Source organism: Oncorhynchus mykiss, chromosome 7 (genome assembly GCF_013265735.2).
Source record: "Oncorhynchus mykiss isolate Arlee chromosome 7, USDA_OmykA_1.1, whole genome shotgun sequence".
Taxonomy (NCBI): domain Eukaryota; kingdom Metazoa; phylum Chordata; class Actinopteri; order Salmoniformes; family Salmonidae; genus Oncorhynchus; species Oncorhynchus mykiss.
The window spans coordinates 61,104,659-61,132,113 of NC_048571.1; the positions used below are offsets into that span (position 1 = coordinate 61,104,659).

Here is a 27,455-nt window from a genome sequence, read left to right on the forward strand (position 1 = left end):
TCTGGCAAGCTACGTGTATGATTTGTGTAGTAATATTATTCACATCTCAGAACTGTTTGCATTGATATTTATAGTGTACTGTTAGCTAGCTGGCTAACATTAAACCTAGTTGGTTAGCTTAACCTGTTAGAGCTCTAGGGGCGCTATTTCATTTTTGGATAAAAAACGTTCCCGTTTTAAGCGCGATATTTTGTCACGAAAAGATGCTCGACTATGCATATTCTTGACAGTTTTGGAAAGAAAACACTCTGAAGTTTCAGAATCTGCAAAGATTTTGTCTGTAAGTGCCCCAGAACTCATTCTACAGGCGAAACCAAGATGATGCATCAACCAGGAATTAGCAGAATTTCTGAAGCTCTGTTTTCCATTGTCTCCTTATATGGCTGTGATTGCGCAAGGAATGAGCCTACACTTTCTGTCGTTCGCCCAAGGTCTTAGCAGCATTGTGACGTATTTGTAGGCATATCATTGGAAGATTGACCATAAGAGACTACATTTTCCAAGTGTCCGCCTGGTGTCCTGCGTCGAATTCGGTGCGCAATTGCCAGCTGCTTCTACTTTACCATTTGATTCAGGGGAGAAAGCATGTGTCCAAGAACGATGTATCAATGAAGAGATATGTGAAAAACACCTTGATGATTGATTCTAAACAACGTTTGCCATGTTTTCAGTCGATATTATGGAGTTAATTTGGAAAAAAGTTCGCGTTTTGAGGACTGAATTTTCGGATTTTTTTTGGTAGCCAAATGTGATGTATAAAACGGAGCTATTTCTAATACACAAGGAATCTTTTTGGAAAAACTGAGCATCTGCTATCTAACTGAGAGTATCCTCATTGAAAACATCAGAAGTTCTTCAAAGGTAAATTATTTTATTTGAAGGCTTTTATGTTTTTGTTAATGTTGCGTGCTGGATGCTAACACTAATGCTAACGCTAAATGCTAACACTAAATGCTAACGCTAGCTAGCTACTTTTACACAAATGATTGTTTTCCTATGGTTGAGAAGCATATTTTTAAAATCTGAGATGACAGTGTTGTTTACAAAAGGCTAAGCTTGAGAGATGGCATATTTATTTCATTTCATTTGCGATTTTCATAAATAGTTAACGTTGTGTTATGCTAATGAGCTTGCTGATAGATTTACACAATCCTGGATACAGGGGTTTTTTCATAGCTAAACGTGACGCAGAAAACGGAGCGATTAGTCCTAAACAAATAATCTTTCAGGAAAAACTGAACATTTGCTATCTGAGAGTCTCCTCATTGAAAACATCTGAAGTTCTTCAAAGGTAAATGATTTTATTTGAATGCTTTTCTGTTTTTTTGTGTAAATGTTGCCAGCTGAATGCTAATGCTAAATGCTACGTTAGCCATCAATACTGTTACACAAATGCTTGTTTTGCAATGGTTGAGAAGCATATTTTGAAAATCTGAGATGACAGTGTTGTTAACAAAAGGCTAAGCTTGAGAGCTAGCATATTTATTTCATTTCATTTGCGATTTTCATGAATAGTTAACGTTGCGTTATGGTAATGAGCTTGAGTCTGTATTCACGATCCCGGATCCGGGATGGGGAGATCAGAAAGGTTAAGCTACCTGTAGATTCATACTACATCATTTCATACATGGTGGCTAGCTATGACAATCAGTTGTATTGGTACTGGTTGGGATTGTGGTTAATTGTTTAGCTAGCTAGCTACATGTCTAAACAAAGACTTCACTTTACCAGATGATTACATGGCCCATCAACTTAGCCAGGTGCCTCTGGGGCTGATTACGGCCATTTATTGTATTTCATGAACATCTGAAGAGGTCTAGACAATATAGACACATCAACTTAGCTAGATGTAGCTGAGGGGGGGGGGGGGGGGGGGGGTATTTTAGGCCTCTATTTCACATGACCCACCAAGTGTCTCTGGGTAAGCCTCATCTAATAATGATAAAATATTTGTATCTGAAATGTTTCTTTCAGCATTAGCAGACGCCTGACTCTCCTCCACCAGTCATACAGGGAGAAAAAGACCCTGCCCAAACAAGCATAGGTTACACCTCAAGCATGAGAACTTTCAGCAAGTTGTGAACGTCATCAACAACTATGCAGAGGATAATGCAATAGTATTACCAGGAAGCCACACAGGACACAAACATTTTGGTGGGAAGCTACTGCCATCTCATGTGGCAAAAGCAGCGATGTGGAGTCTACAAGGAATCGATGAGAACACTTGGTGTGTAAAGCAATAACAACACATATTTTGATTATTTAACATGATTGGCACTACTCTTATTGATCTTACATTCTTTATAAATTGTATTTTTACCTCGAGTTTTTACTACTCATAATTTTAGTCTTGAAATAAAAAAACTTTTACTACGGTGCCTGTCTAGCACATGGAGATGGGTGGGGCTAAGGCTTAAGAGGGTGTGATGCTGAATGGGTTTGAACAAAGAAGTGTAAAAACTGAACCAAACCACTTTAAGGCCCGGAGCTTCCAGTAATGATCCATGGCCCGGAGCTTCCAGTGATGATCCATGGCACGAAGCCTCCAGCAATGATCCATGGCATGGAGCCTGCAGCGACGGTCCCCAGTCCGGAGCCTGCAGCGACGGTCCCCAGTCCGGAGCCTGCAGCGACGGTCCCCAGTCCGGAGCCTGCAGCGACGGTCCCCAGTCCGGAGCCTGCAGCGACGGTCCCCAGTCCGGAGCCTGCAGCGACGGTCCCCAGTCCAGGGCATCCAGCGACGGTCCCTAGTCCGGAGCCTCCATCGACGGTCCCCAGTCAAGAGCTTGCAGCGACGATCTACGGAGGCCCCGGTGTGACCTAATAGAAAATCTGTGTTTTCTATTTCTTTGTTGTTTTTTTCGTGTGTGGTTCCCAATCAGAGGCAGCTGTCTATCGTTGTCTCTGATTGGGGATCATATATAAGTTGTGATTTTCTGTTTGGGTTTTGTGGGGTGTTATTTTCTGTTTAGTGTCTGTGCCTGACGGAACTGTTCGCTTTCGTTTTTGGATTTGTTATTTTTGTTTGAGTGTTTCTTGAAAATAAATATCATGAACACTTTCCACGCTGCGCTTTGGTCCACTCTTCCTTCCACCGACGACGAGAGCTGTTACACAATTTTTTGAAACTGCAGCTGGATAGACTGCAAACTAGATGCACTTCATTTCTGTCACTGTTTTCTAGGTGTGAAAGAGAGTCGGACCAAAATGCGGCGTGGCTATTGAGATTCATGTTTAATAAAACAACGTAAACACAAATCAATACAAAAACAATAAACGTAACTTGAAAACCGAACGCAGCCTAAACTGGTGCAAACTAACACAAGACAATCACCCACAAAACCCAACACCAAACAGGCTACCTAAATATGGTTCCCAATCAGAGACAATGACGAACACCTGCCTCTGATTGAGAACCATATCAGGTCAAACATAGAACTAGACAAACTAGACATGTAACATAGAATGCCCACCCAGCTCACACCCTGACCAACCAAAACATAGAAACATACAAAGCAAACTATGGTCAGGGTGTGACAGTTTCATTTTAATTTTTTTCAATTTACCTTTCTTTGTAGATATCCATAAAAATGATGGCAGCTGATTCATGATTTCGACTGGCTGAAAAACGCTGCCTGCCTGTCTGTCTCGTCCCGACACGTTCATTACCATGCCACAACTCATTTGAATGTTGAAACAATGTTGCAAATGTCGGCGAGACAGACAGCAAGGTTGATATACATTTCTGCTGTTGAAAACTAAATGTTAGTCTTAAAGAAATGTGATATGATTTCTAGATTATTTTATAGTGGATATCAAGTTTATAAAGTGCCTGGCTGGGCTGATGAGACAACGTATAGCACAGTCAGGTGGAACAGAGTAAATAGGCTTTTAACGTCACAGATTTAGCCAGTGGTAACTTGTGGAAAAGACACCGGATGGAATGCGGTTTTAACCAATCAGCATTCAGGATTAGATCCACCCGATGTATAATGTATAGCATTTTGAATATCTGTGTCTGTACATTTATCCAATATACAGTTGAAGTTGGAAGTTTACATAGACTTAGGTTGGAGTCATTAAAACTCGTTTTTCAACCACTCCACAAATTTCTTGTTAACAAACTATAGTTTTGGCAAGCTTCTGTTAGGCTAATTGACATCATTTGAGTCAATCAGAGATGTACCTGTGGATGTTTTTCAAGGCCTACCTCAGTGCCTCTTTGCTTGACATCATGGGAAAATCAAAATAAATCAGCCAATACCTTAGAAAAAGAATTGTAGACTTCCAAGTCTAGTTCATCCTTGGGAGCAATTTCCAAATGCCTGAAGGTACCACGTTCATCTGTACAAACAATAGTACGCAAGTATAAACACCATGGGACCACGCAGTCGTCATACCGCTCAGGAAGAAGACGCATTCTTTCTCCTAGAGATGAACGTACTTTGGTGCAAAAAGTGCAAATCAATCCCAGAACAATCCCAGAACAACAGCAAAGGACCTTGTGAAGATGCTGGAGGAAACAGGTACAAAAGTATCTATATCCACAGTAAAACAAGTCCTATATCGACATAACCTGAAAGGCCGCTCAGTAAGGAAGAAGCCACTGCTCAAAAACTGCCATAAAAAAGCCAGAATACGGTTTGCAACTGCACATGGGGACAAAGATTGTACTTTTTGGAGAAATGTTGTCTGGTCTGATGAAACTGTTTGGCCATAATGACCATCGTTATGTTTGGAGGAAAAAAGGGGAGGCTTGCAAGCCGAAGAACACCATCCCAACTGTGAAGCACAGGGGTGGCAGCATCATGTTGTGGGGGTGCTTTGCTTCCAGAGGGACTGGTGCTCTTCACAAAATATATGGCGTCATGAGGAAGGACAATTATGTGGATATATTGAAGCAACATCTCAAGACATTAAAGGTTGGTCGTAAATGGGTCTTCCAAATGGACAATGACCCCAAGCATACTTCCAAAGTTGTGGCAAAATGGCTTAAGGACAACAAAGTCAAGGTATTGGAAAGTCCTGAACTCAATCCTAAAGGAAATTTGTGGGCTAAACTGAAAAAGTGTGTGCGAGCAAGGAGGCCTACAAACCTGACTCAGTTACACTAGCTCTGCCAGGAGGAATCGGACAAAATTAATCCAACTTATTTTGGAAAGCTTGTGGAAGGCTACCCAAAACATTTGACCAAAGTTAACCTCTCTAGGGTATGCTAACGTCCCACCTCGTCAACAGCCAAATTCAACGGGGAATTTTTACTAGGATTAAATGTCAGGTATTATGAAAAACTGAGTTTAAATGTATTCGGCTAAACTGTATGTAAACCTCCGACTTCAACTGTATTTATATATATATATATATATATATATATATATATATATATATATATATATATATATATATATATATATATATATATATATATTTTTTTTTTTTTTTAAATATATATATATTTGAACATAAGACCAAAAACAGGTGGGGGTCACATATACCCATTGATTCTTGAAGAGTATACCTTGTAAATGCCTCATGAGTTTAGTTCAACTGTCTAACCCCATCAGAACCCAAAATAGGATCTTGTTTTACTTAATTGTTTGTAAACAATGTAATTGCAAGAAAACACTGTATAGCTTCAAAGCATGGTTAAAAAAGTATTATTTTGATCTCATGGATGGTCCTTGCATCCATAGCCCTGTCTATGAATTTGAAAGTAGTTATTTTCTCCAGCCACATCCCTAAACTGTTTTCCCAAAAATAAAATCTCATATTGTGCCACTGAGTTATTTAATTTTTTCCGCCTAGCTACCTGTCAAACTGAAATCCCCTGGGCCCTGAGTGACAACGTGTCCGACTAGAAAACATCTTATCTCTCTCTAGCGGGCTGAATGTTCAGTGTGGAGAGATTTACAACAGATTAAGAGATTACACTTTTCCACAAAATGTCTCTTATGAGCTGCTAATAGACGTCTCTCCCTGTGTGGCCGGCCATGTTTAAGAGGAAACCGTGGAGAGGAGAGTCTAGGGGCTTCTGACAGCCTGTCTATGTCTGTCCCTAGGATGACTAGATTAGACCAGAGCCACTCTCACTCAGACGGGAAATCAGGATTTAACTTCCCATGCTTGTCACACACACACACTATGCTGCTAAAAATAGAATAGCCCCTCCATGTCACACACAGAGGCCTTTTGAGCAGCAGCAAAAGCAAGTGTGAATTGATGGATGGATGGGGATGGATGGATGGATGTAGAGGACTCCTGGAATAACCCTGTTATGAAAGTTAGTTATGAAACGTGCTGGTAGACATTGTGGATGGGCTGAACAGCCATCTGTTTATTCTCGTTCTACACACACAGCAATCAGAAGGGTGTGCTTCACACTCATCCACATTGCTATATTCATTTAATTCCACAAATACTTATGTGCGAGGGGGATACGCTGGCACCAGCTGTAATCATCAGCTTTCCTTTCAGCCTACTACTTGGCCTTATTTCAGCAGTATAACCATGCTCTTGTGACTGGACTGCTAAATTAAGTACTTAACCAACTGAAACAATCTACAGTACACATGGGACCCTTCAGCTCCACTCTATGTCTATGTGCCTTGAATATTTTGTTTCAAAGTGTAGTCCCAGTCACTCACAGACCAATACATTGAATGACAGGTGAGGTTGCTGAGACACTAACAGAACACAGAGCCTCAGAGTAAGACACGTCTGATGCTGTAACAAACATCCTCTCACCCTTTCACATCACAGACTTGTGCCCCATGGCTACTGCTCTTGCTATTACATGCCTCTGACTCCCAGTGTGATCCGCCATCTGTGTGAATTGGAGATTAACTGGGAACTCAATTTGTCAGTCTGAGATGCTCCTCATCGCTCTCTCTCTCTCTCACTCGAATACTCCCTCCTTTTTCTGTTAATCTGATACATCACACATTACTCATAGAAATGAAGGCTGGAATATAAACATTGTGATGAAGAGATTGGGAAATACACAGTATTGCAACCACAGCAATAGCTTGGAATCAGGCCCTTATCTGGAAAACAGGCTTCTAACAGGCACACAGAAAATCTGCGGCTGCTTGGCCATGGAAACCCATTTCACGAGCTCCTGACGAACAGTTCCTGTGATGAAGTTGCTTCCAGAGGCAGTTTGGAACTCGGTAATGAGTGTTGCAACCGAAGACAGGCGTTTTTTATACGCTACGCACTTCAGCAATCAGCTGTCCCGTTCTTTGAGCTTGTGTGGCATACCACTTTGCGGCTGAGCCGTTGTTGCTCCCATACGTTTCCACTTCAAAATAGAAGCACTTACAGTTGACCAATTTGATGAACTGACTTGTTGGAAAAGTGGCATCCTATGATGCTGCCACATTGAAATTCACTGAGCTCTTAAGTAAGGCAATTCTACTGCCAAAGTTAATCTATAAATATTGAATGGCTGTATTTCCAATTTTACACACCTGTCAGCAATGGGTGTGGCTGAAATAGCCATGTATTGCATCTTAGCTGACATACCTGCTTGCAAGGTCGGTAGACTTTAGAAAACCAAGCAATTACTAAATGTACTGAATAAGACTCAAATTCCTTTCAATCTTTTACCCAGATTTTATCAGAGATTCAGGCAGCTCAATAGGTATGCTTAGATATGCAGAAAAATATACATATTTTTGACATAGCATTAAACATAATTATTATGGCTCTAGATTACAGGAAATAGCTGTTTCAGGTGTTTGAAAAATGCAAAATTGTCCATCTTCTAGGCCTAGCCCCCATCCAGACCATCTGCCGGCCATCCTCACATACTTTGTGCTCCCTCAGATTTTTTGGATGCATGACGCCCCTGTATATGTGCGTGTGTGTATGCGGCCTGTGGGCTCAGGGTGTCGGCAGTGTGTGTTTGTGTGTGTTTGAATAGGTGTGTATCTGTGGATTAACTGCAGATAGAGGTGGAGGTGTTTGGAAGGGAGTAGAGCTGAGCTGTGTGGTTCCAGTGTCCTACGGCTGGCTGGCTGGGCTGCGTGAAGAAGGAGCTGCAGCTGGGTGACTGGAAATGTGATTTATTTATAGAGCAACCCGCATCACATCCTCACGCTAGCTCACATTCTCACACTTTACACCCCACAGGGAGGAAGTGACACTGTAGAATGCTACATCACACTGGTAACAAGACCACAGCACAGCAAGATCAAATAATCAACCAGGAAATGGAGGACACAGGTATGAGGTTCAGCATGTAGAACACAGGTAGAGAACACTGGTAAGAAACATAGGGGGAAATCCTAACGTCCACTTTTAAGTCAAAATGCTCACTTAGTCTCCCATTGACACCAACACTCAGTGAAAATTAAGTGGAAGATAGGATTCGCCCCATTGAGTACAGGTATGAGACTAATGATACATGTAGAAGGATAGAGACCCAGTGGTACAGTATATCAGAGCGAAACTAAGTTGGTCGACAGTGTAAACACAGACCAAAGGACAACAGTTGAGAGGTCAGGTAATATTGGCAGATGGCAGTGTAGGTCACTAGTAGCAGACCAGAAGAAGAGGGCTTAACATATGAGCAGTGTTTCCACAATACAGTGGAATGGCAGACCGAACAGATTATGTAAAACAGGTGAGAGGGACCTGGCTCAGGTGTATTGGTCAGATATAGGTGTTTGTAAATACTGATACCAGGATCAACATTGTCAGAATGAGAACAAGAATTGTGGCTTCATAAGGTAGACAACTGCATTCTTTCCTTCACTTCTTTGTAAAGGAACAAAGACAAATTGTATGGCTGAAAAGGTTTCCACCAGAAAAGGTTTCCATGGATATGTTTCCACTGGAAATGTTGTGACACCTGGAGTCTAAAATCATTTCCCAATAGATTGTATGACTGCTGAACAGATAAGAGGCTAGCTATAACGTGGAACAATGATATGATTGATCAAATATCCCACTGGTTCATGAGTGTGCACTAAGTTCGAGATCACTCTGACAATTATGTGGAAGGACAGACTAAAGATGCTGAGCCTTATTAGCTGCTATACGTCATTCTGTCAGATGTTTAGTAAAAAAAACTATGCTGTGTCAAGCTGTCACAATCCTCACATGGAACATTTAAGGAAAGAACTTGCCTGAAGTACATGAACAGTGTTCTAACTCAAGTTCTAACGGTTTAGTGGAATGTCTGTTCATTCATACAGTACAACAGCTCAATTTCTCTTGTATATTATGTAAGAGTAGGAAGGAAGGATTCAGGTTAAGTGTAAAAAAACACACAAAAAACACCACTTTAAAACAAACACAAGTACATAAGTACATTTAATCGTTTTCGACACAGAAAATGTACCATAGCTCAAATTTCCTCAAGAAATTGATCAGTCTTCGCCAAACAGGTAAGACTGTACCAACGTCAGAAGTACTTTCCTATAAGTTCACAGGGCCAGCCGGCTGTATAGTTTACACTGTGGCTCCAAACATCCATAGCACGAGTCAGCTTGTTTGTGGCACTGGGCAGGATGCTTGGCAAAAATGAGAGCATTGGCAAAGCAGTATCAGGCATGGACCCATGAGGAAACCTCCATATGGCTAGATGGTATGCTTGTGTCAGCTGTGAAAATGGCAGAGGATAGTCAGCACATGGGCTTGTAGCCTGTATGTATGGCTGAGGCTCCTCCTGCACCACTCAGTGCCAGCTCATCCAGTCATGTGGCCCCAAACAAAGGAGCAAATTCTGCTGGTTCCTCCACATCCTCTCTATTTATTTATTTTTAACCTTTATTTAACTGGGCAAGTCAGTTATCTGCCTTGTTCAGGGACAGAATCATTTTTACTTTGTCAGTTTAGGGATTAGAACTAGCAACCTTTCAGTTACTGCCCCAATGCCTAGGCTACCTGCCACCCCTACTCTAGCACATGGATGAGGAGAGAGATTATCTCAGGGGCAACCATCCAGCTGGAAATTCAGCGAGTGGCCTCCACCATGGTTCAGCAGCGTGGACCCAGCTACATCACATGCCATGGTACCAGGTGGGTCTAGGGCTAGGCTAACTCCACTGTCATGGGACTTGTGAGCACAAGGGCTTTCTTTATGTTCAATTCTTTCAAAAGCATTTATAGTTCACAAAACAGCTGAGATAAGTACTAGGCCTCCATTCTAAGAACTGTGAGATGTGTGCCATAGCCTAAATTAGAACCCCAAACAAAGCTCTGGCTCGGCTCAGACCATTCTATTTAAGCCCTGTTTCCACTGGCACTTAAAATTAGGGCCAAATTAAGACCAAATTCGAGCTGGCTTCGAATGGAATTTTCAAATTTGAGCTGGGTCGAGGGAAACCTGGGCCAGCGCAGCCCAGTTTCACAACTGGTGCCAGCTCGATTAGAATTTGGGTTGGTGATGCCTTTACTATGAAACCACCAGCTGATCACTGCTGGATGCTGACACATTTAGCTAGCTCGTCTGGGTTTGTTGCTGTTAGCACACTGACAAGCAGTTCTGCAGTAGTCAGTCATGACAGAAATTACACCATAGCTGGATCCTTCATACATTTTGCACTTCTCAAAAAACGTTTATGAGAACAGTCAGTCCTCGAATGCTAGCTACCTAACATTAGCTAGCAAATTAGTTGAAACAAGCAAGCTAGCTAACATGAGCTAGCAGGAATTTTAGCTGCCAGGTCGTATTGAGCTAGCTATCTACATCATATCAAACCTGTTGGTTTTCTTGATTAGCTAGCTAGCCAATAGCCAATGCCATGGCAAGCAAGGTAGGAATTAAACTAGCTATCCTGTTATGGTAGCTACTGATGACACTAACCATTTAGCTAGCTAGCTAACGTTAGCAAGCTAAATATATGGCTCTAAATACATGGGGTAACGTTAGTTACAGCATAGTGAGGGGGAATTAAAATATTCAAGATCTTGCTAGCTAGCTAGCAACATTAGCATAGTCAGCTGCACAGTCACATATTGGCTCTCTAGCAACATTAAATACATTTTCATTTCTGGAGGCAGTGGAAATGCGATTCGAGCTAGCCCACCAAGGACAGTCCTAACCAGGTTGACTTCAAAGTGCCAATGGAAACGAGGATTTAGAAACAGAAATGTAGGGCTCTGCTGAGTGAGGACAGAGTGATCCATTCAGAATGGAAAACGTCACTACTATGTGCAGTTCGTGAACGTTTGGTTCTTTTTTAATGACTGTTTTTACTGACTTGAGAGCAATGCGAAATTTGAGTGGCACCTCTCAGATTTTACTTAGTTTGTTCCGGCACCTATTTGCCCGGATCCGGTATGACTTATTTATTGTTTCACTGTCTGCACTGTAGACATTATAATAAAAGCGATCAACTTTAAATCAAGTTGCCTCCTCGTTATTTCTTCTGCCCCCCAGAAAGATCATCATGTAAAAACGCAGTGATCCTTCTGCAAAATCATCCTATCATGCCACACTGATTTCAGACCTGCTCTCTTATTTGTACATAGAGGTTATGGGGAGGGCTGGTGTTGTAAGTAACTGATCTTGACACAGGTCTTGGTAATGGTGGTCAGCTCGTGAAGAGGTCCCTACGTAAAATTACGTCAAGTATCGTCTTCCTACTGAATTTGAATAGAGGGAAAGCCACATAAAAAAATGGATAAGAAAAACGTATAACCCCTTGCTTGTCATGCAGAAATCAAAATTGGAAGAAGGTGGGGCACTAGAAACGACTGGAGGTATTATTCTAGAAAAACAGTGGGTGGAATGAATGTACAGTAAATTAACATCCTATGCCAAACACATAATATATCTATATATATTTAATTAAAAAATCAAACAAAGAGCCCCCAGAAATAAGGTTTTGAAATGTGCCCGAACCAAGGCGCATTTGGTGGCAGCAAGCCTTATAGACAAGGCTAGAGGGGACACCCAGGTTATAGTTAACACTAAAAATGAGTCTTCAGAACAGCTTTAGGAGGCTAAACGTCACAGCCACAGGCCTGCTTGTGGCTTTAATTAAGCAAGAAATTGACTCTCAGGAGTTAAATGGATTTGACATGGGGAGAGTCATTGTGGAAGGTTTTGAAAACTAAGGTAGAACTTTACCTTCATAGTACAGAACAAGTTTGTAATCTGAATATGTGTTTCATATTATCACATAGGCACGAGGCCTATATATTCTCATATGTGTGTTCTGGTGTAGCCTACATTTGAAGTTATATTCCGATATTGTGATATTTGTTCTACTGCCACATGTCTTGTAAGCCCCACAGCTGAGTATGTACGTATGCATATGGCGTGTGTTCTGCAGTATCGTCTAAGAATTTTGCTCTACATTTGATGTCTAGATTAAGCTAGAAGAAATTCTGACTTGCCCCTTAACTATACTAAAGTATGTGGGCATACTGAAGTCACGTCTAAAATGCTTTGAATTAATCAGCACCTTGGAGAGTGCTGTCCATTTCATCACCATAGATGGTAGGCTACTTCCCTGTTTACTCTGTCTGCTGCGCTGTTGTGTTTGACACTTTTTTCTCAATGTGTTCCGGTACCTCAGAGCCCCCCCCAAATAATCCTCCTTCTCACGTTCACTATGTGTTCCTGGACCTTCCAATTTACAAATGAAGCACTGCTTGAGAGTCATGATTTGTTTTTCTTAGTGACTTGTTCATTTTGTCTTTTGTTTGACCTTCGGGACGGCTTTCATTAGTTACCACAGCCACAAAGTCAGAATTGGCTATTATGGTAAAAATGTATGAAAAAATCTGATTTTTATAAGATAAATTGTAGAAATAGGCAGGGCTTATGACTTTGTGGCTGTGGTAACCAGTAACGACCCTGCCGGCCGCAATTACTACATCAGGATTAATACGCACTCCTCCGGCTCAGCGCCCCTAGAGACATGGTCCGACCAAATGTAAAATAGATCATGCTGCAGTCAGCAACAACAGCATAGAGAAGAAAAATACCTATTTAGAACTGGTCATTTATCACATGGTGCAAGACTGAATGCAATGAATTCATTACTATTTTGTAGAACCAAAACATATTGTGCTTATCTACCTCACGTCAGTCAAGCAATGCATTCCGTCAAGAGTTGTTCACAATCTAGTCCGGTTGCGGCCACAACTAGACCTTGTTTCAAATGTGTCAAGAAATAATATTGTTTGTATGCCTAGCAATCAACAAATTTACATTGTTTAAAGCACACAAGTCACAAATTACCAGGGCCGGCCCACCCTTTAGGCAAGATTAGGCAGCCACTATGGCAACAGATTGATGAGTGCGGCATTTTCCTTGCTAAACTGACAAAGACGCACCTCCAACAACACATAAAACCAAATGTTGTTTGTCACATGCGCCGAATACACTGGTATAGACTTTACCACGAAATGCTTGCTTACGAGCCCCCCAACGATGCACAGTTTACCCCTTCAATGCATACGATCACATATTTGTGATCATAGTTGACTGGTCCCTGCTACGTACCATCACAAATATGTGACTGGAACAGCAGCAACAGAATATATGATGCAACAAACCTGTCTAAACAGCATTGTTATCTGAAAAGCATCTAAACAATGTTTTGTACTGCTGGGAAATAAAGCTATTCACAACTTTATTCTTAAATTTCACCTTTTACTGTAAAAGACAAATGCGAACTACATCATCCAAACATCACACGGAACACATCCACAGCCAAACTCATCCCATAAACCAGTCTCAATAAGGTTGCGCTGACAAAAAACAAATCATAAGTTAGCGACCTAACAGCTAGACTTGTTAAGAATGTACCACAACTCTGGTGAGCACACCAGAGAAATGTAATATTGTTTAGAGAAGAGATGCATGTCAGCTAAGCTAACAGCAGCTACATTTTTGTTTATGTTTGAAAAGAGAAAACTCCCTAATCCCAGAATGCCATTCACTACAAGACGCTAATAAATAAAGTCAAAGTCAAAGCCCATTGCCTGAAAAATATGAATTTAGTTTGGCCACTTTTCAGCATTTTACAAATCTTCGATGTACTTGTACACAGTGCATACAAGAACTAGAGCACATGACTTGACAAGTCATTTACCATTTTTGACAAATCACAAAGCAAATAAAATGTTATCACCTCACAGATCCTCACCCCAAATACAAGCCTACTACCTAGCCTAACCATAGCGTGAAAGCTAAACAGGGATGAAACCATTTTGGGGGGTTTCATTTCATTTGTGTTGGGTGTTTTTGTAACGTTCTGGGTGTAGTGGGTGCGAAGTCAGGCGCAGGAAGCAGAGAGTACAGGGTAGTGCTTTTTATTGCACACACAGCGAACATAAGCCACCCCACGAAACACAGAGCACACACAAAACAAATGCCCCAAACACAGGGACTCAAACAGTCCGGAGAAAAGCCCACGAACGAAACACGTCAACATCAAACGTGCACAGTAGGAACACAAAACAATCCCGCACAAAGAGCAGGCGGGCCTACTGGCTAACATAGCCCGACTAATCAGCCTACACACAAAACAATCCCGCACAAAGAGCAGGCGGGTCTACTGGCTAACATAGCCCGACTAATCAGCCTACACACAAAACAGGTGAAACCAATAAACAGAAAGGGGAAAATGGTTCAATGGCAGCTAGTAGGCCGGTGACGACGACCGCCGAGCGCCATCCGAACAGGAAGGGGAGCCACCTTCGGTAGGAGTCGTGACAGTTTTTTGTCCATGGGTGATAGAAATCGGTGGAAGATAGCTTGGGGGGATATAATGCAGGAAATATCACTATGATGGGGGAATTATCAATAAATGGGGGGCAAACACAGGGCAAGTTTATACACTGAATAAAAATAAACCCTGGAAAGGGGGGTGTGAGCTGGCAACCCTGAGGTACCATAGTTACAATCTGATACCTCGTTCAAAACAACTGTGAATTTGGAAATCTACAACTTCCACTTCAATGCGTTCAAGACAACTGGGAACTGTGAAAAAACAAGCTCTAACTGGAGAAAATCTTTTCAACGGTCATCAATCTCGGAATTCCAACTCGGGAACTTAGGCCTCTTTCTAGGGCTCTGACCTTCTGACCTGAAGATCACTGACGTCATGATTTGACCTCGTATTCAAGTTCCCAGCTGTCTTGAAAGTACCATAAGTTAGTCGAGTGAACTATCCCTTGTTATAACATCTTTGGTCTGAGAGACGCTTACGTGACAACCATAATGCATTGTATGATGTCAACAAACATGGCGCCACACATAGCTGGAAAATAGCTTAGCATTAGCTCATCATAATCAGTACAATCTTCAAAAAATAATTTTACACAAATCATATGTGTCCATTACAATTCGTGCAGGAATCGGAACGCATGACCTGTCACCAGTACTTGAAAATGTGAATAAAACATACATACATACGTTATGCTACAGTAGAAACAAGAACACTATATACAGAAAATAAGGTCCTTACTTTGATAGGAATGCACACATGTCCAAAGTTATTATTTGTAAGGAAAACAACAATGAAGGCAATACGGCCACCAGCCAGAAAATGTGCCAGGGCGCAAAGGTTTGTGCAAACAAAGTCTGTTCTGACTGGAGATGCGCAATGTCTTCATACTTGATGTGGGGAAACATTGGGGAAGTGCTTGGGCTCTCGATGAAGAGAGAAGTTTGCCCAGCTCAGTAAAGATCTCAAACATAAATTGTCCGCAATAGTGAAATGAGCTACTTCTTATGTAAATTAATGAGGAGGCGCAACACTCCTCAATTCAAACTGTTGTCAGAAAATAAAACCTGTTTGAAAATCATTTGAAATGTAGAAGTTGAAACATAGCCTATAGATAATTAGCGGGCAGCGCGGGTTAACTGTCCTGTTGCGTAACATGCATAAAATAAACTCACATTGGGGCAACCGTTAGAGATATTTGGAACTCACATGTGAAAAGCTTTAAAAATACAATACAAATAAAATAGTAACACAAGAGAAATAAAATAAAATACACAAGAATGGAGCTAAACTCAGCAAAAAAAAGAAACGGCCCTTTTTCAGGACCCTGTCTTTCAAAGATAATTCGTAAAAATCCAAATAACTTCACAGATCTTCATTGTAAAGGGTTTAAACACTGTTTCCCATGCTTCTTCAATGAACCATAAACAATTAATGAACTTGCACCTGTGGAACGGTCGTTAAGACACTAACAGCTTACAGAAGGTAGGCAATTAAGGTCACAGTAATGAAATCTTAGGACACTAAAGAGGCCTTTCTACTGACTCAAGGTCCCTGCTCATCTCTGTGAATGTGCCTTTGGCATGCTGCAAGGAGGCATGAGGACTGCAGATGTGGCCAGGGCAATAAATTGCAATGTCCGTACTGTAAGACGCCTAAAACAGAGCTACAGGGAGACAGGACGGACAGCTGATCATCCTCGCAGTGGCAGACCACGTGTAACAACACCTACACAGGATACGTACATCCGAACATCACACCTGCGGGACAGGTACAGGATGGCAACAACAACTGCCCGAGTTACACCAGGAACGCACAATCCCTTCATCAGTGCTCAGACTGTCCGCAATAGGCTGAGAGAGGCTGGACTGAGGGCTTGTAGGCCTGTGGTAAGGCAGGTCCTCACCAGACATCACCGGCAACAACGTTGCCTATGGGCAAAAACCCACCGACGCAGGACCAGACAGGACTGGCAAAAAGTGGTCTTCTTCACTGATGAGTCACGGTTTTGTCTCACCAGGGGTGATGGTCGGATTCGCGTTTATCGTCGAAGGAATGAGCGTTACACCGAGGCCTGTACTCTGGAGTGGGATCGATTTGGAGGTGGAGGGTCCGTCATGGTCTGGGGCGGTGTGTCACAACATCATCGGACTGAGCTTGTTGTCATTGCAGGCAATCTCAACGCTGTGCGTTACAGGGAAGACATCCTCCTCCCTCATGTGGTACCCTTCCTGCAGGCTCATCCTGACATGACCCTCCAGCATGAACATGCCACCAGCCATACTGCTCGTTCTGTGTGTGATTTCCTGCAAGACAGGAATGTCAGTGTTCTGCCAAGGCCAGCGAAGAGCCTGGATCCCAATCCCATTGAGCACGTCTGGGACCTGTTGGATCGGAGGGGGATGGCTATGGCCATTCCCCCCAGAAATGTCCGGGAACTTGCAGGTGCCTTAGTGGAAGAGCAAGGACACAGCAAGGACTGGCAAATCTGGTGCAGTCCATGAGGAGGAGATGCACTGCAGTACTTAATGCAGCTGGTGGCCACACCAGATACTGACAGTTGTTTTTAATTTTGACCCCCCCTTTATTCAATTTCTGTTAGTCACACGTCTGTGGAATTTGTTCAGTTTATGTCTCAGTTGCTGAATCTTGTTATGTTCATACAAATATTTACACATGTTAAGTTTGCTGAAAGTAAACGCAGTTGACAGTGAGAGGACGTTTCTTTTTTTGCTGAGTATAGTACCAGATCAATGTGCAGAGGTACAAGGTATTTGAGGTAGATACAGTATGAACCTGAAAGCAGGGTAAAGTGACTAGGCATCAAGATAGATAGTACTAAGAGTAAAATGATGAGTGTATGCATGTGTGTGTGTGTAATGTGTGTGTATGTGTGTTTGTGTTGTGTCAGTATGCATGTGTGTGTTGTGTGCGTATGTAGTGTATGTGAATGTGTGTGGGTTTTGTGTAGGAGTGCCAATGTAGTGTGTGTGAGTGAATGTGTATATGGTGTGTATATACAGTGTATAAACCTCACGTAATTCTGCCTAAAAACAATTACTATTTATCTCTATGAGTGGCATATGGGCTTTTTCGGTGAGAGTTGATGTCGCCCTGTGATAAGAAGTGGCCACTTTGTCAAAGGCAGGGGAGCAAAATATTTTGATTGTCCATTCCCAGCACGCCTCTCCGGGGTGCTGTTGGAGAGACGCATCGCTGTGGTGCTCCACCAACTTTCCGTCACAAAATCATGTAACAGAAATTTACATTTTAGTCATTTAGCAGACACTCTTAACCAGAGTGACTTACAGGAGCAATTAGGGTTAAGTGCCTTGTTCAAGGGAACATCAACATATTTTTCACATAGTCAGCTCAGTGATTCAAACCAGCAATCTTTCAGTTACTGGCCCCGTGCTTTTAATCTCTAGGCTATATAGCAGATATAGCCTATGGTAGAAAGAGTATGTGGTTTTTCCTGGAGATAATAAGTCAGACACTTTTTACATGTAATGAGACAGACGCTACAGACACTTTTTTACATATAATGAGACAGACACTACAGACACTTTACATGTAATGAGACAGACACTTTTTACAACAAGCACATTTCTCAGATCAAATAGCCTAACCTAAATGGCGCCCAATCATATAAAACTGACGTTGTGTGCTGACGTTAACAAACACCATATCCTAAAAGCAGGACTGGTCAAAGTAAAATAGACAGTATGGAATGGACAATCAGGCTACTCACAACTGTTGTCCAGGAGTTTCACCCCATGGGCTAAATTGTCATGATCAGTGGTTTCAAGTTTCTATCAGTCATTTTTTGTTGAGCTGGTCATAGCAGGGAAAAAAATAATACTTCTGCATTTCCCGCTGTTCTCATTGCAAATAGGCTCAGGATAACTCCTGATAAACAGGTAGCTGAGATTTAGAGCTTAAATAGCCACATTGATTTGTCACAGGAATCAGGATTAAAAAAGCCATTGCAACTGCCTGTTTGCAAATGGTAGGACATTCATAAAATTCCAATGCAAGTGACACTGTAGGTTACACCCCAGTAAGCACGGACTAACGCCAACTATTTGTTAGCTTAGCTGAAACAAATAGATTAGTACCTCTCCTCACTGATGTCACAATGAGGCCATTGACATAGCAGAGGGGTAAGAGCATGTCTCTGAGTCTGGCCTACTTCTAATTCTAGCCCTGCATCCTGTGCCTAATAGACACCCTGATCACTGCCGAGTGAAAGAGCGTAACTCTGGATGTCCTCCATCAATGCACTCTTACGCACTTCCTCAGATGTTAAATTGAACAGATGAGTGACATAACTTGATACAAACACATGAGCTTTCCTGATGCAGTGGCCTCAATTTCCAAAACTCAGACAAGATTTAGCCTGGTCTATTAGACTGTGGTTATGAAACAGCTTTATGAAATAGAAGTTGTGGAATTGTGTGGTGGACCCGGAGGCATTCCCACAACCAAATTAGACATATTTAATTTGAGGTTTTCATCATTTTATCTTTAGCAAATCTAAAAGTGTGTGTTCTGGGTATTCTAAGACTCTGTGAAAGTAAGAGTCTCAAACACTCTTTTAAAACTGCCCAAATAAGGCCAAAGATCTTTGAGTGGATGCTCTTACAAACCCGGACTGATGCCATGCACATTTCCAAAGAAAAGCTAACCACCTGTTCAAAATAGTTTATTTTACTACCTCCCTAATCTTGGTAGCTCAGACAATCAAACAGATTACAGGTAGTTTTCCCTCTCAGACTAGGGATTTACAAAGTACTTCAATGTACAAACAGAACTTATAAAAGAGTTTGGTTTTCATAGCTGAGGATTTCTCTAATGCGCCTTGACTATATCTGATCAGACATACTTGTAGGTTTAATAGGTTAGAATCCTGAGATGTTCCTTATCAGTTATCATGAAGTGCTTTGAGAGACTAGTCAAGGACCATATCACCTCCACCCTACCTGACACCCTAGACCCACTACAATTTGCTTACCGCCCAAATAGGTCCACAGACGATGCAATCTCAACCACACTGCACACCGCCCTAACCCATCTGGACAAGAGGAATACCTATGTGAGAATGCTGTTCATTGACTACAGCTCGGCATTCAACACCATAGTACCCTCCAAGCTCGTCATCAAGCTCGAGACCCTGGGTCTCGACCCCGCCCTGTGCAACTGGGTACTGGACTTCCTGACGGGCCGCCCCCAGGTGGTGAGGGTAGGCAACAACATCTCCTCCCCGCTGATCCTCAACACTGGGGCCCCACAAGGGTGCGTTCTGAGCCCTCTCCTGTACTCCCTGTTCACCCACGACTGCGTGGCCATGCACGCCTCCAACTCAATCATCAAGTTTGCGGACGACACGACAGTGGTAGGCTTGATTACCAACAACGACGAGACGGCCTACAGGGAGGAGGTGAGGGCCCTCGGAGTGTGGTGTCAGGAAAATAACCTCACACTCAACGTCAACAAAACTAAGGAGATGATTGTGGACTTCAGGAAACAGCAGAGGGAACACCCCCCTATCCACATCGATGGAACAGTAGTGGAGAGGGTAGCAAGTTTTAAGTTCCTCTGCATACACATCACAGACAAACTGAATTGGTCCACACACACAGACAGCATTGTGAAGAAGGCGCAGCAGCGCCTCTTCAACCTCAGGAGGCTGAAGAAATTCGGCTTGTCACCAAAAGCACTCACAAACTTCTACAGATGCACAATCGAGAGCATCCTGGCGGGCTGTATCACCGCCTGGTACGGCAACTGCTCCGCCCTCAACCGTAAGGCTCTCCAGAGGGTGGTGAGGTCTGCACAACGCATCACCGGGGGCAAACTACCTGCCCTCCAGGACACCTACACCACCCGATGTCACAGGAAGGCCATAAAGATCATCAAGGACATCAACCACCCAAGCCACTGCCTGTTCACCCCGCTATCATCCAGAAGGCGAGGTCAGTACAGGTGCATCAAAGCTGGGACCGAGAGACTGAAAAACAGCTTCTATCTCAAGGCCATCAGACTGTTAAGCAGCCACCACTAACATTGAGTGGCTGCTGCCAACACACTGACACTGACTCAACTCCAGCCACTTTAATAATGGGAATTGATGGGAAATGATGTAAATATATCACTAGCCACTTTAAACAATGCTACCTTATATAATGTTACTTACCCTACATTATTCATCTCATATGCATACGTATATACTGTACTCTATATCATCGACTGTATCCTTATGTAATACATGTATCACTAGCCACTTTAACTATGCCACTTTGTTTACATACTCATCTCATATGTATATACTGTACTCGATACCATCTACTGTATCTTGCCTATGCTGCTCTGTACCATCACTCATTCATATATCCTTATGTACATATTCTTTATCCCCTTACACTGTGTACAAGACAGTAGTTTTGGAATTGTTAGTTAGATTACTTGTTGGTTATTACTGCATTGTCGGAACTAGAAGCACAAGCATTTCGCTACACTCACATTAACATCTGCTAACCATGTGTATGTGACAAATAAAATTTGATTTGATTTTATTTCATTCTGGTACACTTTGAAAGCCCCTGAGTTGAATTGAACAGGAGCCCACAGTAAGCCGTTGCTGGATTTAACTATGTGGGGAAACAAAAGTTATTAACATGTTATAACATATGTAATAACCACACCAATCGTAAAGCTCTCCAATGTAGTTTCTACCACACATTTCTGACCTGGCTGCAGGTAACCATCATATTACGGTGAGGGGGGTTGAGAGTATAAAATTAATTTGTTGTTGAAGTTGATGTTCCCATCATTTCATTAATTCAGCGAGACAAAGCAAATCACAGCATCAAAACACTTGACAAGACAGTGGCTTATGTCTTCCCACAGTCTACATCTCTGGGCCTCAAGTCTCTGTAGGGGAGTTCAGTCTTCCTGCATTGCATGAGTTCAAAAATGTCAAATGTAATTCCTTTCATGTTGACTTGTTATTCCTGCAGAGGTAGAGCAATACATGCAGGCAAGAGGGAGATACATTACAAAGGTAGAAAATACTTTGATACAATAAGATAGGGATAGAGTGAACCCCTCTACCTACTTAGCAGGCCATTAACTCTCACGCCACCATAGTGAAGATGATACAAGGAGCTATAATGTGGGATTCCATTACATGAACAGCACAAACCAAATGCACTTAAGTTTGAGATTCAGAGAGAGCATGGAAAACCATCTGTGAGACAATTATCCTACTAAGGCACTCACTACTAGGTAATTATTACAATACTTGAACTGTGATTCAAGTCATAACGCAAATGTGTATCACATTTGTGCAAATTAGGGTTTTGTAGGGGGGGCCTTGAGTGCCTTGCTCAAGGGCACTGACAGATTTTTCAAATTGTAAGCTCAGGTATTCGAACCAGCTACCTTTCGGTTACTGGCCCAAAGCTCTAACCACTAGGCTACCTGCCACCCAGTCAGTTACAAAATTACAAAAAGTAATGTTCACAGTCAAACATGTCACTCTCAAAGGATGAAAATCAAACCACTGATCCAATAAGCCTACACACCAAATAAATTAATATTATATGCTACTAAGTTGAGCTCAATCAAAAACGACGCTACATAAACACACGCACGCACGCACGCACACACACACACACACACACACACACACACACACACACACACACACACACACACACACACACACACACTTGTGTGAATCTGTAGTTCAAAGCACACAGCTCTGGCTGGAGCATTCAGTCCGCTCGGCAGTAAGCCAGTGCTCTGGAGTGGGGGTGGGGGCTGGAGGGGGAGAAGGTGAAGGTGGAGAGAGTGAGACAGAGCATGACTCACTGACGAGCCATCTTTTTCAAATATAGAAACAGTAGTCTTGACAAGCCGACAGAACAGTAACTCACGCCTGCTCCCTCCTGTCAGCTCCAGCAAACACAGTAGTCTCACCTGCTGCCCTACCTACAAATAGCCCTCAGAAGGGGCTCCACCCTCTGGGGCTTCTCAGAAACCCAGGTGTATCTAGAAATGCTTGTTATCTGTCTAATGCATAGTGACCCAGAGTTACAGGGTGGGGGGTGTACAATGGATAATACAACTCAACACACCATATAAAAACGTGTTCCTAAATGCACTATAGGCTTCTGTTGTAGGCTATGTAAATTACAGGGGCCTGATTTGCAAAGGGCAAATTATAACTTTATTGGACTGGCCTATATGATAATAGCGGAATATCTGCCAACAATATGCTATAGTATATGCTAGGTTTAAGTAGTAAACGGAGATGGGGGATACGGATAGCCTATTAAAAATGCCACAGCATCTATTGAAGTGTCGAAGAAATGTGGCAAATATGCCACATGCTGAATACAGACATTTGTATAACATAAACTAATGGCGAATAAAGTATGAACGATCACTAGCTGTCTTTTTCTGACCTAGAATTTGAAATTGTAGATGACGAAGGCATTATCACCCAGCGTGGCTGCGCAAGTTACAGTATCACCTGGCGAAAGAGCAAGATCCACGAGCACTGTCTGAGAACTGTTACTTCAGTAATATAACGCCACAATAATGTAACAATGTAACAAGAATGTAACAGCACTCTTTAGGTAAAAGTAATTCGAGAAGATATGTCTTACATTTCAAAACATGTTTCACAGAATTATTTTTCATTGGAGCGACCATTTGGCTCTAGGTGGCAATCCTATTCGATAACAGGTTCATAATATGAATAGTTGTGACAGTTTGATAGCTATATTTAATCTATATTCAGTAGACCACAAAGGGAATGACGAGGGTGACGAATAGCCGACTGTGAATATGAAAATACATTCATTCCACTGAAAATTGACGGTGAATAATAATCTTACCAGAGAGAACTAGAGTGCCACTGTGCCAACTCCGGATATCTCCACACGGATCTTGCCTCCGCTGCTTTACTGTTTTTCCTTCATCTAGTGGCTTCTCTTCTTTCTGTTACCTGTTAAATGGCAAAAAAAGTATATATATATATATATATGTGATCCCTGTTCGCTCCTTCTCAAATGCTATGTAAATGTCATGTGTTCAAGAGTAAAATTCTCCTGATCTCTTAAAAGTGGGATGTCGAGTGGGTCCAGGGTCCGCCTACTGCATGCAACCTCCAATCAATTGGTTCTCTCAAGTGCGGTTCCCAGAGCACAACAAAATTACATGCATGCACTGTGCTTGCTACATACAGTAGCAGCCTACATTTCTTTCTTTGTTCTGCACTTTAATTGGACGTTGAATAAACTATACAGAAATAATGATATCCATATGCATGGTTGGTTTTTGATACATTTTTCTATTTTCTCACCAATGTAGGCTAAATCAAGATGTAGTTGCATGATTACTAAACTGCATCGTAGATCATAGAGAATTTACCCAATAATATGGAAGAGAGCATATCACACACAATAGACTGTGTTTTATTTGATGTATTCTCATTCCTTTAGTGATTTAGTTATATTCTTATGCAAATCTACATACAGTGGGGAAAAAAAGTATTTAGTCAGCCACCAATTGTGCAAGTTCTCCCACTTAAAAAGATGAGAGAGGCCTGTAATTTTCATCATAGGTACACTTCAACTATGACAGACAAAATGAGAAAAGAAAATCCAGAAAATGTAGGATTTTTTATGAATTTATTTGCAAATTATGGTGGAAAATAAGTATTTGGTCACAAACAAGCAAGATTTCTGGCTCTCACAGACCTGTAACTTCTTCTTTAAGAGGTTCCTCTGTCCTCCACTCGTTACCTGTATTAATGGCACCTGTTTGAACTAGTTATCAGTATAAAAGACACCTGTCCACAACCTCAAACAGTCACACTCCAAACTCCACTATGGCCAAGACCAAAGAGCTGTCAAAGGACACCAGAAACAAAATTGTAGAGCTGCACCAGGCTGGGAAGACTGAATCTGAAATAGGTAATCAGCTTGGTTTGAAGAAATCAATTGTGGGAGCAATTATTAGGAAATGGAAGACATACAAGACCACTGATAATCTCCCTCGATCTGGGGCTCCACGCAAGATCTCACCCCGTGGGGTTAAAATGATCACAAGAACGGTGAGCAAAAATCCCAGAACCACACGGGGGGACCTAGTGAATGACCTGCAGAGAGCTGGGACCAAAGTAACAAAGCCTACCATCAGTAACACACTACGCCGCCAGGGACCCACATCCTGCAGTGCCAGACGTGTCCCCCTGCTTAAGCCAGTACATGTCCAGGCCCGTCTGAAGTTTGCTAGAGAGCATTTGGATGATCCAGAAGAAGATTGGGAGAATGTCATATGGTCAGATGAAACCAAAATATAACTTTTTGGTAAAAACTCAACTCTGAGTTTGGAGACAAAGAATGCTGAGTTGCATCCAAAGAACACCATACCTACTGTGAATCATGTTGGTGGAAACATCATGCTTTGGGGCTGTTTTTCTGCAAAGGCACCAGGACGACTGATCCGTGTAAAGGAAATAATGAATGGGGCCATGTATCGTGAGATTTTGAGTGAAAACCTCCATCTATAAGCAAGGGCATTGAAGATGAAACGTGGCTGGGTCTTTCAGCATGACAATGATCCCAAACAAACCGTCCGGGCAACGAAGGAGTGGCTTCGTAAGAAGCATTTCAAGGTCCTGGAGTGGCCTAGCCAGTCTCCAGATCTCAAGCCCATAGACAATCGTTGGAGGGAGTTGAAAGTCCGTGTTGCCCAGCAACAGCCCCAAAACATCACTGCTCTAGAGGAGATCTGCATGGAGGAATGGGCCAAAATACCAGCAACAGTGTGTGAAAACCTTGTGAAGACTTAAAGAAAACGTTTGACGACTGTCATTGCCAACAAAGGGTATATAACAAAGTATTGAGATAAACTTTTGTTATTGACCAAATACTTATTTTCCACCATAATTTGCAAATAAATTCATTAAAAATCCTACAGTGTGATTTTCTGGATTTTTTTTCTCATTTTGTCTGTCATAGTGTACCTATGTGTACCTATGATGGAAATTACAGGCCTCTCTCATCTTTTTAAGTGGGAGAACTTGCACAATTGGTGGCTGACTAAATACTTTTTTGCCCCACTGTACTTGGCTATTCCATTCCTGTTCAAGGCATGATGAGCCACCACTTGCAGTGACCTGCTTTGAAGCAGGTGCCACAGAGATGCCATGCAGAAGCATGTCTCAAGACTCTCTTTTGTTTACACACACACACACACACACACACACACACACACACACACACACACACACACACACACACACACACACACACACACACACACACACACACAATTTCTGGGTCATTGACTGTCTGCTATTCATGAGAGTGCAAAGTGATGCCATAGGGCTTGAAGTATCCTATTTCTCATGTTCACATTGAGAAGCTCCCTACCTGCATAGGCCTACTGGAGGCTATGTCTAAATTCTTCTTAGATTCAGTGTTTCTCTCCAAACAGCACTTTGGGCCCCAATGCCTTATGAATAGGATGATGATAGTGACACGCTGAAAGTGTTCTACAGAGGCTCAAATAGATGCATAATCACAGGGAGGATATAAATTCATTATATATCTGAATTACATCTGAATTACAGCTGGGATATTTTTCTCCCTCATGTGGTGTCTTATATATGGATGAGCCACTCCATTTCCTTTGAAGTTGTCAGAGCACTGCAGGCCTAGTGAGTAGTGCAGGGGACATTTCCCCTCTGGAATCTAGAAGCCCAGCAGCTGTTCTTAGGGGGCCCAGTGGGGATTTGTTACCTATTGGGCCATGGAGGCGCAGGCAGCACCATGTGCAGTTCAAAGGTCACTGGAGAACCAGAGCAGATGTACACTATGACACAGTTCTGTCTCTTATTACAGAGCAGTCTATTTACAGTATACATTTGGACACTTGAAATACACTCAGCGGCCAGTTTATTAGGTACACCATCCTGTTTACAAAAATTGTTAACACCTACAGACAGTAAGTCAAGTGGCTTGCTATACTTAGCAGGTAGACAGGCATCGAGGCATTCAGTTACTGTTCGATTGAATGTTTGACTGGGCAAAATGAGTGACCTAAGTGACTTGGAGCATGATATGATCGTTGGTGCCAGGCACGCCGGTTCCAGTATCTCAGAAATGGCCGGCCTCCTGGGCTTTTCATGCCTGACAGTGTCTAGGGTTTACCGAGAATGGTGCGACAAACAAAAAACCTCCAGTCAGCGGCAGTCCTGTGGGTGAAAACCCGTGGTGGAAAAAGTGACCTTGACTTTGTTGTCCATAAGCCATTTTGCCACAACTTTTGATGTATGCTTGGGGTCATTGTCCATTTGGAAGACCCATTTGAGACCAAACTTTAACTTCCTGACTCATGTCTTGAGATGTTGCTTCAATATATCCACATAATTGTCCTTCCCCATGACGCCATCTATTTTGTGAAGTGCCCCTAGTCCCTTCTGCAGCAAAGCACCCCCACAAAATGATGCTGCCCCCCCCCCCCCCCCCCCCCCGTGCTTCACGGTTGTGATAGTGTTCTTCGGCTTGCAAGCCTACCCCTTTTTCCTCCAATCATAACGATGGTCATTATGGCCAAACAGTTATATTTTTGTTTCATCAGACCAGAGGACATTTCTCCAAAAAGTACAATCTTTGTCCCCATGTGCAGTTGCAAACTATAGTCTGGCTTTTTTATGGCGGTTTTGGAGCAGTGGCTTCTTCC

The 27,455-nt window shown here is 42.3% G+C and overlaps 1 protein-coding gene across 4 annotated transcripts in view; it reads right to left on the reverse strand.

Moving 5' to 3' along the window:
• Positions 1-23,859, reverse strand: part of LOC110528155 (sodium-coupled neutral amino acid transporter 3) — a 73,129-nt gene extending 49,270 nt beyond the window's left edge. For 2 of the 4 annotated variants that reach the window (XM_036983705.1, XM_036983703.1), the window contains exon 1: positions 23,600-23,857. The gene's annotated coding sequence lies outside the window, so the exon portion shown is untranslated. Of the gene's footprint in view, positions 1-23,599 lie in introns of all 4 variants that reach the window. The other 2 variants (XM_036983704.1, XM_036983702.1) reach the window with 2 other exon arrangements.
• Between the last annotated feature and the right edge of the window lie 3,596 nt (positions 23,860-27,455).